Source organism: Lissotriton vulgaris, chromosome 5, assembly GCF_964263255.1.
Source record: "Lissotriton vulgaris chromosome 5, aLisVul1.2, whole genome shotgun sequence".
In the NCBI taxonomy this organism is placed as follows: Eukaryota; Metazoa; Chordata; class Amphibia; order Caudata; family Salamandridae; genus Lissotriton; species Lissotriton vulgaris.
The window spans coordinates 2,013,747,066-2,013,762,124 of NC_141693.1; the positions used below are offsets into that span (position 1 = coordinate 2,013,747,066).

At 50.5% G+C, this 15,059-nt stretch overlaps 1 protein-coding gene across 1 annotated transcript in view; it reads right to left on the reverse strand.

The window, feature by feature from the left end:
* Window positions 1-15,059, reverse strand: part of USP20 (ubiquitin specific peptidase 20) — a 556,910-nt gene that overhangs the window by 15,727 nt on the left and 526,124 nt on the right. The gene's annotated exons all lie outside the window — the stretch shown is intronic.

Here is a 15,059-nt window from a genome sequence, read left to right on the forward strand (position 1 = left end):
GAGATGGTCTGCTTGTGCACCGTCCGTCTCTTCTTAGCGCCCACGTAGCCAACAAAGAGTTGGTCGTCCACCCAGAACTGTTGTGTACGGTTGAGGTAAAAGGAGCGCGCACATTTTGGGTCCAGACGGTGGAGCCTCTCTTCCTCTTTCGAGGGATGCGGAGGCGGAAAGAAGGTGGGCAAGGTAATGGACTGGCCGATGTGAAAGGCAGTAACAACCTTGGGCAGAAAAGAAGGACGAGTCCTCAGAACAACCTTGTCCGGATGGACAGAGAGTAAAAGGAGGCTTAGAGGAAAGAGCCTGGAGCTCACTCACTCTTCTGGCAGCGGTGATGGCAACCAGGAAAGCAGTTTTGAGAGTCAGAAGACGAAGAGGGCAATTATGAAGTGGCTCAATGGGAGCGCACATCAGATAAGTAAGAACCAGGTTCAAGTCCCACTGAGGCATCACAAAAGGAACAGGAGGGAACATGTGCGTGATGCCTTTCAAGAACCTATTTACAACAGGGGACTTGAAAAGAGAAGGCTGATCAGGAAGCCTCAAGAAGGCTGAAATGGCCGAGAGATAGACTTTGATAGTGCCCAGAGCAGAGCCCTGCTGGGCAAGAGAATAAAGAAAGAGGAGAACCTCTGAAAGAGGGGCAGAGAGTGACTCCACAGCCTTTGCTGTGCACCATGCCACAAATTTGTTCCACCCGCAGGCGTATATCGTTTTTGTGGAGGGACGCCAGAATGACATCGCAGTCTTCAGGAAGCAAGTGAAATGGCCTCAACTGTCACCGTTCAATCTCCACGCATGTAGGTGGAGACTGGACAGGTTCAGGTGGAGGACTGTCCCCTGTTGCTGCGACAGAAGGTCCTCCTGAAGAGGCAGACAAATCGGGGGATTGACTGAAATACTGAGTAGCTCGGGATACCAGTATCTTCGTGCCCAGTCCGGAGTCACAAAGATGACTTGGGTCCGGTCGCGCCTGATCTTCTTCAGCACTCTGGGCAGAAGTGGTATGGGGGAAAGGCGTACAACAGACCGCAACTCCACTCATGATGAAAAGCGTTGCCGAGAGAGTGCAACCTTGGAAATTCCAACAAGCAGAACTGAGGACATTGCGCGTTCTCTTCAGTGGCGAATAGATCTAACCAAGGCTCTCCCCACTGCTGAAAGAGACCTTGCGCCACGTCCGAGTTCAGGCGCCATTCGTGATCCATCATGCACCGGCGTCTGAGTTTGTCCGCCCTGGCGTTCAGGGAACCTGCCAGGTGTTGAACCACCAGGGTGACGCCCTGGTGTTCCAGCCATGTCAAGAGGCACAGAGCCTCCTGACAAAGGGCCCACGACCCCACCCGCCCTGTTTGTTGCAGTACCACATGGCGGTGGTGTTGTCCGTGAACACCTGCACTACACTACCCCGGACAGAGGGAAGGAATCCCTTCAGTGCAAGCCGGATCGCCCGCAGCTTCAGAAAGTTGATATGGAGCTGGGACTCTGCCGGAGACCAGAGGGCTCTGATCTCCGCCTCTCCCATGTGGCCCCCTCATCCCAGGAGGGACGCATCCGTCACCACTGTGAGCTCCGGTTGGGGAAGCAAGAGGGATCTGCCACTGACCCAATTGCGGTCCGTGAACCACCACTGCAGCTGATTCGCAGTGCCCTCCGAGATCAGGATGTGGTCGGACAGGTTGCCCTGATGCAGTCCCCACTGGAACTTCAGGTCCCACTGCAAAGCCTGCATCCGCCACCTGGCAGGATGCAGGAGGCCATCAGCCCCAGGAGCCGCAGCGTCAGCCCAACCGAAACTCGGGATCAAGGCCTAAGATCGGAATCAGAGCCTGAATATCCCGAACCCGCTGCTCGGGGAGATAAACCCGAAACTAAAGAGGAGCTTCTGAGAGGGACTCAAGTGTGACTTCGGTACATTGACGGAGATGGAGAACCCCAGCGAGCGCAGGAGATCGGCCGAAGTCTGGAGGTGGGAGACGACTGTCTGGGGCGAGCCCGCCTTCAACAACCAGTCGTCGAGAAAGGGGAAGACTGGAACCCCTAATCTGCGCAGATGAGCTGCGACCACCGCCATCACTTTCGTGAACAGGCGAGGGGCACTGGTGAGACCGAAGGGGAGCACGGTAAACTGAAAGTGCTCGTGGCCTACTGTGAACCGCAGGTAGCACCGGCAGGACGGGGGTGTGGAAATATGCATCCTGCAAGTCCAACGCTACCATCTAGTCTCCAGGGTAGCCAGGACCTGAGCTAAAGTCAGCATCTTGAACTTCTCGTTCCGGAGAAAGCCGTTGATGCTCCTGAGGTCCATGATAGGGCTCAGGCCCCCTTTGCTCTTCTTGGGAACCAGAAAGTAGTGGGAGTAGCAACCAGGTCCTACTTCTGGCCCAGGACCCCACTCGATGGCCCCCTTGGCCGTAACTTCCTCCAGCAGACGTCGTAAGTGATTTCCCCGACATACGGTGGTACTGCGGTGGCATGGATGGAGGGGAGGGAGTAGCCTCTTCGGACGATTTGCAGCACCCACCTGTCCGAAGTGATGGTACACCAGTGGAGGAGGTGATGGCGAACCCTGTCTCCTACTGACGTTGAATGGGCCTGAAAGCTCGGACTAGGAAGGCCTTGAGGCGGATGCTGCAGGAGTGGATGTGAACTGAGCGGGCCTCTGTCCCCCTGCACCGCCACGACGGTTACCACGTCCGTAACCGCGTTGAGGTTGGTTATGCGGCCTGTGGCTGGACGAACATGTGGGCCCTTCCTTGGCCACGAAAGTGGCGAAGAGTAGAAGTCTGCTGGTGCAGGCCCGACAGGCCCAAGGACTTGGCCGTAGCCCTTGAGTCCTTGAAACACTCAAGCGCACTGTGTGCTTTGTCGCCAAATAAGGCGACGGCCATCGAAGGGCATGTCCATGAGCATGTTCTGGACATCTCCCGAAAAATTGGCAGACCTCAGCCAGGCGTGGCGACGGATCGCCACCGTCGTGGAAATCACTCTGCCCAGGGAGTCCATGGTATCAATTACACATCGGATGGAATACCGTGCCGCATCTCGCCCCTCAGCAAGAGCCTGGGCGAGCTTTGTCCGGGCCTCCTCCAGACACTGAGGCAGCACGTCCACCACCATATCCCACAGAGAGTGGGTGTACCGGCCCAAAAGGCACGCAGTATTAATGGACTGCAACCCCAAGCTAACTGAGGAGAACAGTTTCTTCCCAAACTGATCAAGCCTTTTGGATTCCCGATCCGGGGGAGTGGACGGGAATGCGGTCTGGGACGTAGAGGCCTGGATCACCAGACTCTTGGGGGTGGGGTGGGTGGACAGAAAGCAGGAGTCGTCCGGCTACGTTCCTATCCACAGGGGGCACTGTGGAGGGGCTGGACCAAGTGCCCATCAAAACGTCGGTGAGGGCCTCATTGAACGACAGCATTGGCTCCGAAGAGCTTACTGGCGGTTGAAGCACCTCGGTGAGGAGATTAGTCCTCACGGCCGCAGCAGGGAACTCAAGAGCCAAGGCCTTGGCTGCCTTGCCCAACACCAGGCTATAAGTAGCACCCTCCTCCGTTGCCACGGAGCAGTGTCTGGCGACGTGTCAAGACCACTGGCCTCTCACAGCTCATCTGCCCAGTCCTGACTTAACTGGCACTGTTGTGCCAGAGGTTCCTCAGACCCCTCCCAGTCCTCCCCTTCATCCCTGTCCTGATAGACAGGCATAAAGGACGGAGACGGGTCGTAGGTGAAGGCCTCACCCATCGACGCCGGAGACGGTGCCGTTCCAACGTTGGACACGGACCGGGGCTGAAACCGGGGACGGCGGCATCTGAGGACGGCACGAGGTGTGGCACCGTAGGGGTCGGCGCCAGTGGAGGAGTCGTGAGGTCGACCGGGATCCAAACCTGTATCCCACGGGGTCCTGGGGTGCCGGGACCGAAGTCGCCACCGACGCCGGGGCTGAAACCGCCGGCACGCTAGAACCCCCAGTCGGACCCGCGGGGCCCAAAGGCGCACCGGCAGGTCTCAATGGCGGAAAGAGAGTCCTCATGGCCACAAGAAAATCTCGAATCTCGCCCGGAGTCGCGTTAAGCCCAGGGACCGGAGGGTGTGGGGCCGGGCGCGACTCCTGCGGCTCTGCCGGAGCCGCGTGGGTGTTGCCAAACAAACACTCGGCCGAGTCCTGCGACCGGTGAGGGGAGCCAGAAGAGCGATGTTGCCTCTTCGACTTCTTCTTAGAGTGCCTCGACTTACCGGAGGACTTGGAGCCCGACGAGTGGTGATGGCTCGACGAGCGGCGATGGCTGCGGCTCCGCGACCGATCCCTCGACTTCCTCCTCGACCGGGACCTTGAGCGACGCAGAGCCGACTGCCGGAGCTCGAGAAGCTTACGGGACCGCTCCCGCCTAGCTTTTGAGGTCAAGGCCCGGCAGTCGGGGCACGACTTGTCGTCGTGGTGGGCCCCAAGACAGTAGAGACACCGGCGGTGGGGGTCGGTCACCGACATCAGTCAGTGACAGGCGTCGCACGGTTTAAATCCAGGCATCCCTACCGGCACCAGGAGTCGAGTTGACTCGAAAAAGATAGTCAAAATAGACCAAAAAGTTAGTTAAAAAGTGACTAAGGGTACTAGCTCTTCCCGGATCTGCGCTTGCTGGCGCGGAAAAAAGAGGAACTGAGGTGAGCGCGCGAGGGCGGCGTCTAAGTACTCCGACAACGTCATCCCGGTGATCACGACGCCGACGACTGACGCGGAGCCGCAGACGACGCCTACCGACGCACAGGCGTACTGCTGGCGGAAAAAACTTTCCGGATCCCTCTGACGCCTGGGGATATTCTAAGGTAAGGAATCTAACTGACATGTTTCTTTAAGATAACACCGTTTCTAGTAGATACACTATCTAGCTGCAGATTCCACACCTATTGAATTCCCCAGGAGGCAGACTGGATCTGGGGCTTTTTCTAGCAATTGCTCTTGTGCACCTACAAGGTGTGCGATCAGACTCCGCAGCAACCTCAACACTTACGGCTATATATAGATGCCACTTCAGCTTGCTAACATCAGTTCTCCATGGAACTCTAGGGCACCCTGAGACACGGATTAACTGTGACAAACCTGCGTAGTCTCCCCTTGATGTAACTGGGCTCACAGAATATTCAGACCAGGGGTCCCTGCTGGTGCCCGGCACTGCTGCTGTGTCATCCGTTCCCATGGTGGGCAGGGTGTGTGCTTCTGTGAGTGTGCGATAGCACCTCCTTCCTTCTCCGCCAGAGGATCATTACAGCGCGATTTTCCACCCTTGCCTTCCGACACCGCCCTCAGAACGAATGCTGGTGCTTTCAAAATCCAGCACAACAGAGGGCGACACCAGCGGGCACAGGCGCTGCCACACTCACCCTCTCTGGCGAACCACGGCAGGGGTGGGGGCTGAGAACATTGACGTGCCTTAACAGCAAGTCCAGAGGGCAGAGATTAATGTTAGTCTTTAGCAGCAGTCCGGGGTGACTAAACTTTTTTTAACGCTTTTAAAAAACCATTTCTTATGAATGTCCTACCTCAGAATGTCACGTTGCCCGCCAATATGATTGCACAAATTCCTTTCCAAAGGTATGGCTGGCAAAAAAGACTGAATTGTAATTGGGCAGAGCTGAGTGACGCAACACTCCAGCAATGCCCAATCGAAGTGAATATGTTGGGAAGGTAGGCGGAGGGGTGACTTGCAACACATACTGCTGTTCTGAAAAGTCATGGTTCCGACTTTCGTGGTTCCGAGCATCGTGGTTCAGGCCTTCGTTATAACATCACTTAGTTGAATGTGAGTCTTCGTTGTTTAAACTTCGTTGTTCCGGTTAGTCGTTGTTCTGACTTCGTTGTTAAGGATGTTTCCCTTCCTTTAAGCCAGGACGTAGCAAGTCATTACACACTGGACAATCCACCTGGATACGGTTCACTTCTGTAGCGCTTATTCTCTATTAACACTAGCAAAGCTTTCCATCGACCAGGTGTTCCTTTGCTCACTCGAGGTAATAGTTACGAGAAGCTGTGGCCCATGCAGGTAAGAGTGGTGAGGCCGGGTGTGGGGATTGGGGGGAGGTTGGATTTTGATAGATGACAATCAGGGAACATTTATTATTTATTTTATTTTTCCTCGTGGTCGTCTGTCTAATCCCGCCCCCCTAAAACCCGGCCCCACCGCTTCTACTTGCGGGGGCCGCAGCTGGTTCTGAGTACTCTCTGGGTCTAGATGGTAAAGCCTCTGCTTCTCCTTACAGGGTTGAGGTTGAGCAGAAAAGGCAGGGAGAATGAGGAATGTCTCACATGGACGGGTGACACCACCTCTGGCAGAAATGAAGCATGCTTTTGGAGAACCAATTTGTCCAGAAATAAGGTGGTATAAGGAGACTGCACAGACACGGTGCACAGAAGTCACTGCAATAGGTTCAAATGTGAGGACCAAATTAAGTTCACATTAAAGCAAGATAAAAGACACAGGCGGGACCCATATATGCAAGAGCTGTTAAGAAATGCCTCCCAACTGGTGACTTGAAGAAGGTTAGGCAAACAAAGAAAGGCCAAAAAACTTGACAATTAACCTTTAATTATGCCCACTGGAAAGCCTTGCTGGATCTCAACACCAAGCAACATTGAGACACCACATTTGCCAAATGAGCAGAATAACTAGATTTAGTTGATGGACTGATAGCTGCAAGAGTAAATGTTCACTACTTCTGTAGGCAGATCAAACCCACTCCATTGGTTCCGCTCGGTCTTCACGCATGGAAGTAAATGTGGAGATTTGAGGGCGGGACCCTGTCCTTTTGCTGAGACAGGAAGCAGACTGAGGGCAAATGCTCAGGGTCTTTACATTGGAGTTGCCCACCATCTTGGCCCAATCCAGGGATCTGGATGATCTTAGCCTGTCCTTTAGAACTCAGGACAGGAGTGGTAGAGGCGGAAAGGCATACAGGAGTTCAGAGTTCAACCACAGACGGACAGCTTCTCCCAGGGAACTTTGAGGGAGAAACTATGCAGTAATCAAGTCTGTGAGTTCTAGGTGGTGGTGAATAGATCCAGCCAAGACACCCACCCCCAGCGGAAGAGGTCCTGAACCACTTCTGGATGTAGCTACCATTCGTGACCCATAGGAGGACGTCAGCTGAGCTCGTCTGCTATGGCAAGCAGAAAATCTGCAAACTAACTGGCCAAGAAATTGCGAACATAACCTAAAAGTTCCAGGCTCATTGCGGAGGTGGAAAGGTTTTGAACGCTGGTGACTAGGATAGCCCATATGAAAGGAATACTTTGCGTAGTCTGCAGGTGGGGTTTAAGTTAACGGATGGAAAAATCCCTGGTTGACAGAAGACGGATAGCTGTCTGCGTATGGCGCATGGCAGACTGCAACCAGCTCACCTTTAGCAGCCAGTCATTGAGATACAGGACCACATGAATCGCAATCTATGAAGATGGGCTGCAACCATTGCCATCACCTTCATATACACCTAAGAAGCGGAGAGGAGACCTAAGGGTGGGACTGTAAACTGGAAGTGTTCTAGAACCCACCACAAACCGACGGAAGCGCCTGTGGAACTGCAGGATGAGTACATGAACGTAAGCTTCCTGCAACCTCAAGGACGCCATCCAGTTCCCTGGATCCAAGGTGGAACGTGGCGGATTTATAAAATTAGCAAGTAAGGGTGCCCTAAAGTCTAGGTTAACCATGTAGAGATCCATAAGGACTCTATCCGGCCCAGGGGCTTTATTGGCAGGAATGTTTGTGACAGCTCCAATGACCTCATCCAAGATGACAACAATATTGATAGGGAAATAAAGAGGAATAATCTGTGAACAGAAACACACAATTTATGAGGTCATAAATGTTACAAAAATGCTCCACCTATTTATCTGGGCCTTTATTCGCATAAGAAGAATGCTACTTACCAGTATGCATCTGTTCTTGGCATCTAGAGCTGCAGATTCACACACTATGCATAGATCGCCATCTGGTGTTGGGCCCAGATGTTTGCAGTTTGTTATTGTCTTGGAAAAGTCTTTGGAAGTCACAAGATAGGGGACTCCTCCTGTGGACCATAGTGCACATGGGCGTCGATCGACTCCATCTTCAGATTGTTTTTTTTCGCCAAGAAGGGAAATGATGGAGTTTTGTAAGAACAGAAAGAGATGCCCATGTATGCTGTATCTAAATAAGATAATAGTGGAACAGATAAAGGTAGCCGGGGAGGTGGGTGGGCGTGTGTGAATCCGCAGCTCTACATGCCAACAACAAATGCATACTAGTAAGTAGCATTTTCCTTACGGTAATTTAAAGACCCCAAGCGCTTCGCTTTGTCTGTGTCCTTTTTAATACTTTGGAGGGCCTCATCAACATGCTTACCAAAAAGCATTTCTCCATCAAATGGAAGGTCCAGGATCTTGTTCTGGACTTCTTGGCGAAACCAGGTCGCCTACAACCAGCCCTGTTGTCGTAAGACAGCTGAACCAGCCAGAGCACGAAAGGCCGTAGAAGCTATGTCCATAGCACAATCTATGACCTCTGACGATGATCTTTCTCCCTCCACGAGAACCTTTCTGGCTTCCTCTTTTGATGAATCTGGCAGCTGTTCTATAAACGGGGCCAAATCACACCACATCTGGCGATCGTATCTGCCTAATACGGCCATAGCATTAGCCGCTCGAACGAGGAGACAGGCCATAGAGGAGAATCTCTTGCCCACATTGTCCAAGCGCCTCCCTTCCTTGTCCGGGGGTGTAGTAAGTGGCATGGAAGGATTCTTTTATTTGCTCTGTGCTGCTTGTGATATCACCGAATCCGGCTTAGGTTGACCAAGTAGGCACGCTGGACTGTCATCAGGGGCCTTATATTTCTTCTCCAGCCGGGGAGGAACAGGAATGACAGTGGCCATATCCTGCATAACCTTGATCCCTTCCGACCATACATGTTCAATTATAGGAATCGATCTGACTGACTTTTTGTATGGCTCTTTAAAGTCATATAGGAAGCACTCTGACTGCACTGTTGTGATTGGCAGACCAAATCTTTTAGATGCCCTTTCCATGAGGTTATGGAAACCCCCAATGCCAGCTGGAGGAGAAGTAGCATTGTCCTGTCCTGTGGCATCTGGATCTTGAAGGCCACTATCATCATTATCCAAGTCAGGGTCGTTAATAGGATCTTCCTGAACGTCATCATCTGAAGACACATCATGCACAACTTCTCCGGATTCCTCTCTGGGTTCAGTTTCCACAGCCCGTGGGACCACGGTTGTCACAATGATTGTAGATGTCGGAGTTACAGTTGGAGAAGGAGGGCGTTCCGATTGTACTGCTGGTTGAGTCGGAAATCTATTTCTATAGTCTTGTAGCATCAATTGCAAATCCGAAACCAGAGAGGCTGGCATGGCCACCATGTCCTGACCCAAGCCTCGAGGAGGTTGTTCCTGATGAACATACTGGTGTTCGTAGTACTCCTCAGTATCTGTCTCTTGACATTTCACATTCAAATCCGAGGGACTGTATGCATCCCCATAATGGATATCGTCACCATCTTCATCAGACTCGTCATCCAGCAGCATATTAGGAGGTAAAGGTGTAACTCGCCTTGGAGAAGTCATCGCTTTACAAATACACAATACAAAAAGTCCTACAGATTTTGCAATCTGTGGCCTTGTGGTCAGGATACAAGCAATAAATGCAGCCCTCATGCTTGTCCTCCGCAAAAAGTCTCTTTTCCGCACAGGTAGCACAGGCCCTGAATAAAGCCTTCTTCTCCTTATCAGACATTGTTAGATTTTGAAGAAAAAAGTTGAAGAATCAAGTTGAATAGAAAGAATAAACTTAGCAGAGCTCAGTGGAGACTCCCTTCCACAACGTGCGGTAGAAAATCTGAGGCTCTGAGGCTCTCTCAGGAAGGTTCTATGGGGTGAGGCTATTCTGATTGGTTCTTGCGGAAATTTGGGCTCTTTTACACAAAGTGGGTGATATGCTACAAAATGAGATGAGGCCTAGGCCTAACTTTCTCTTTTGTACCTATGGTTCTGATATTTTTTATTTACCGAGGCTCCCATTCCGACGACGGGGAATGATACAAAGCATGGGAATCTATGAAAGTTCCAATACTGGGGTAACACCAGTATCTGTTGCAGTAGTTTGAAATAGTGCTTTGAGTACAGCCTGGCCCACGCTAGCTTGTTGTTTTGCTTGCACATCTACACAATAGTGTTTTGTGAATGTGTGCGTTGTAGGCCATATAGCTGCTTTGCAGATATCATCTAAGGGAATGTTTCCTAAAAATGCCATGGAAGCGCCTATTTTGCGAGTGGAATGAGTTTTAGGGGCAATAGAAAGTGTACGTTTTGCTTTGTGATATGCAATTTGTATACATTTGACAATCCACCGTGCAATTCCAGACTTTGATATAGGATTGCCTTTATGTGGTGATGAAAAGGAAACAAAAAGTTGTTTTGTTTTGAGTAACGGTTTTGTCCTGTCAATGTAGTAAAGAAGAGCTCTTTTTACATCTAATGTATGAAGAGCTCTTTCTACTACTGTTTATGGTTGCGATGAGAAGACTGGCAACTCTACAGACTGGTTGAGATGAAAGGGAGTAATAACTGTAGGAAGGTGGATAACTGACTATGGTTGCCCCCAACTTTTTGCCTAGTGTTTTGCTGGTTTTCGACTTAGTTGGCCTGGGATCCTGCTATTCAGGACCGCAGGCTTCCTGCTCTCTCTGTTAAAATGGACTCCATGTACCTTAGGTACATATCTAATTGGATACTGGGTCACCTTATCAGCCCCTGTACAGTGTACCTTAGGTGCCCAGGGCATAGGTGCTCCCAGCGCCTAATAGGGGCTGCAAAATGTATTATGCCACCCCTGGCTGGCCATCCAAATCTGGCACAACTGGCTGATCAATCAGCTGGGGCAAGGTGGTGTAATCACCCTTTGCTTTAGATATAGTATACCTATATCTAAACCTAGAATGGACACATATACTCCTATAAGTCACTCCTATGGCAGGCCTTAACAATCCTGGAGGCAGAGTGCTTGGAATTATGTGAGATAGTGCTCTGGCATGAGCTGAGCCTGTCTACAGCTTTCAGAACCAAGTCCTTTAGCTGTTTCCATGATAACGCTATACCATATACTCTTAAGTGCATTATAACCTCGCAGTTAGTGCTAACTTTGGCATAGCATTATCAAAACATGTCGAGTAAGGTGTCATACGAATTGGAATACTACCCCCTCGCCAATTCTGGCGAAGGGGGTAGCATTCCACCCTTTTAGAGGGACACGACATGTACCTAACTGTGAACCCCGGTTAAAGTTAACTCGAGCCTCAGCATCACAAAATGGATGCTGCCACCACAGACACAAGTCTGACCTACTGCTGCTGGGAGTCCTTCCAGCGAGGGAGGCTTGGACAAAGGGTTTCCTGCCTTGGGAGTTGCTAGCACCACCCCAGACAGGATTTTGTGTATTAAATAGGACAGGGTTGAAAGGAATGAGACATGCCTGGGGCACACAAGGTGCCCTGTGCATACACCGGCTCAAACCAGTTGCTGGGGCACTCCAGCCCTAGCTCTGGCGCGAGACCGGACAAAGGATAGGGGGTGTAACCCCCCCCCTTCCTGGTCCCACCCATAGGAGGGACCTAGTGATAGTACAGCCCCTTTTAGCAGGATAAAGGTAGGAGCTGGTCCCATTCCAAATCAGATTAATCCGGACTTGAAACTCTACAAGAAGAAACTCTGGACTTCGACTTTCTGCTACAGAAGACTGAAGAATCTCCCTTGTGGGCAAGGAGTGTCCACCCTGCACGAGGATCCAGACTTCAGAGACCGACGAGACCCGGATTCTCAGACCTCTCCGACCTCAACTCACATCTGCAGCACAGCTGAGATACGTGGGTGCGACGAGACACGTGGGACCGGCCATCTTGGAGAAACTGCACTTCGCTTCCAGCACGACGTCTGAGGTAACCTCGACGAAGTGCTTTGGGGATTGAGAAGCTCCTGCACTGAAGACCAGCCCTCCAGCATCCACGAGATCTGCTGTGGGGCCCTTCTGCCCGTTTGCTGCTCGACGCGTTGTCTGGTCACTTGCCGGCTGGCTAGTGGCCACCTAGACGATGATCCACGACATCAACACCGCTGGTCTGGTTGCTCCAGACTGGCCCTTGCTTCCCTGCAAAGGAGAAGCACCTCGGACCCTCCTGGTCCGCACCAGACGTCTTTTCCACTCACCGCGTGGGTTGCCTTTGCCAAGGCCTGTTGACGCCGAATCCGGAACCAACACCGCCGACAGCGAGAGCCGGCGTGGGACAGCTCGTGCCTCTATCCTGGTCGTCGAAGACACCTCCTGGTCCACGTGGCTGCAGAGTCAAGCGTCCACTCTTCCCCTGATCGCGACGACAGCATCTGGTTCCTTCCTGGTTCCACTCCCGTCACTGGCTAGTGACTTTGAACATTGTCCCCTCTGCTTTCAGGTCTTCCGCATCTCTGATCAACCCTTGGATCACACCGAACATCTTCCTCCTGGTCGCCGGCAGCATCTTTTCTTTCAGGCTCCATAGACTTGAACGCAGAAACCCGACACGACTTCGCACCTATGCACCTACAGCCCGTGGTTGAGGTAACAAGAGCATTTCGGTGCTCAAGGGTAGATTGACTCTCCTAGTGTCCAGTTTCACAGTCGTTTTAGTCCTAACTAGTCAGGATTGACCGTACTCACCTTTTTCTTGAACTGTACTGTCCATAGACATTTCGCATTTCGCGTGTGAGTTCGCACTCTGCACACGTGTTCCTTGGGCCTCCTATTATTTACCTAAAGTTAGGATAGTGTAGTCCCAGCGATCCTACAGCCTCTGGACAGCTCCATTCCTTCTATCGACTTCCTTATACCACTTGTTTAGTACATGGTTTGTTGCGCCCCTAGGACAACATTGTAACTTGGGCAACTTAACGTATTTTTCTTAAGAGTCTTTTCATGTGCTTAGCCCTCTGATCTCATAAGGAGTTCAGAGGTGTTTGTTAGTTAATAAATATCTTGTTTATTTTAATAACTACCTGTGTGGTGTCTTTTCATTTGGTATTCAAGGGGTTATATGTGGTAAAATAGCTGGCTTCACATGCCAAAAGAGTTTAGCCTAAGACTGCTTTGTCCATGCTACCATTAGGATAGCTGGTCTATAAGGTTGACTTACGACCAATCACCATAAGGGTTGTTTGGACTGATACAAGGTGATCACTAGTATTAGTGAGCATCATATATCAGGCCAACTTCTCACAATAACCTTTGGAAGGAATGTGAGATTTGTTCTAAGAACTACTTTGTTATGATGGAGTTGTAAAAATGGTTCTTGAATAGATAGTGCCTGTAGCTCACTGACTCTCCTGAGAGATGTGATAGCCACAAGGAAAGCGACTTTCCATGTAAGAAATTGTAGCTCACATTTGTGTAGAGGTTCAAATGGAGGACCCATTAACCTAGTGAGGACAATGTTTAGATTCCACACTGGAGAGGGTGGTACACTGGGAGGAAATATTTTTTTGAGGCCTTCCATAAATGCTTTAATGGCAGGTACTCTGAATAAGGACAGGTGTTGTCTATTTTGCAGGTATGCTGCTATGGCACCAAGTTGTAATTTGATTGATGTGTATGCTAGATTACATCTTTGAAGATGTAGTAGAGAACATATGATGTTTTGAATAGAAGCATCTAGAGGATTGATTGTTATTGGTACAATATATTACAAATCTTTTCCACTTGGCTACATAGCAGGCTCTAGTGGTGGGGTGTCTAGCTTCTTTGATGATATTCATACAATCAGGTGGAAGATTCAGATAACCAAATTCTAGGACTTCAGGAGCCAGATCGCCAGGTTGAGCTTGAGTTGTGCTGGATCTGGGTGTCTGATCTCTCCATGGTTCTGTGTTAACAGTGGTGGGGAGAGATGTCGTTTTTGGTGCGGGACTACTAATAGTTCCAGCAAGGTTGTGTACCAGGGTTGTCTGGCCCATGTTGGAGCAACTAGGATCAGTGTTAGTAACTGTTGTTTTAGTTTGTATACCACTAGTGGAATGAGTTGGAGAGGTGTAAAAGCGTAGGCAAATCTGCGTGACTAATTCATCCATATATCGCATTGCCTTTGGACAACGGGTGTGGACATCTGATGGCGAATTTGGGCATTTTGTGTTTAAATGTGTGGTGAAAAGTCTATCTCTGGATGTCCATACATTTGGAAAAACGGTTGAAGGACTTGTGGATGAAGTTCCCACTTGTGGATCTGTTGTGTCTGACGACTTAACAGATCTGCCATCTGATTTTACTTTCCTGGAAGATGTTGGGCTAGAAGAAATATGTTTTGAGGAATTGCCCATCTCCATATGCTCTGTGCTAGTTGAGAGAGCTTCAGAGAGTGCATCCCCCCTTGTTTTTGTAGGTAATACATCGCTGTTATATTGTCCGTCCGGACTAAAACAGCTTTGTTTGATATGCGTTTCTGGAATGCTTTTAATGCTAGAAATATTGCTAGCAACTCCAAGTGATTAATGTGGAGTACCTTTTGCTGTGGTGTCCACCTGCCCTGTATGGTGTGATGTAGTAGATGAGCTCCCTAGCCGGTGAGCGATGTGTCTGCTATTAGCACAATCTGTAGCACCGGTCGCCCTCTGGAAAGGTTTTGGGTGTTCCACCACTGCAGAGAGCGATGTGTGCGGCCGTCCACCAACACCAGATCTGTTAACTGACCGTGAGCCTGGTTCCACTGACATGCCAAACACTCCTGTAAGGGGTGCATCTGGAGTCTTGCGTGAGGTACTATGAATATGCAAGAGGCCATTATCCCTATTAGCTGCATAAATACTCAAGCTGGTAGCGAGTGTTGCAGTTTGAACTCTGTTATAAGGGCTTGCATGCTTGCTATCCTGGCTGGATTGGGATATGCAAGGCCTTGATTGACTTCCAGGTCATTCTTGAAGTAGAAAGTAAAACAGTAGGGAGCGAGAGAAGGAAAATGCTACTTACCAGTATGCATCTGTTCTTGGCATGTAGAGCT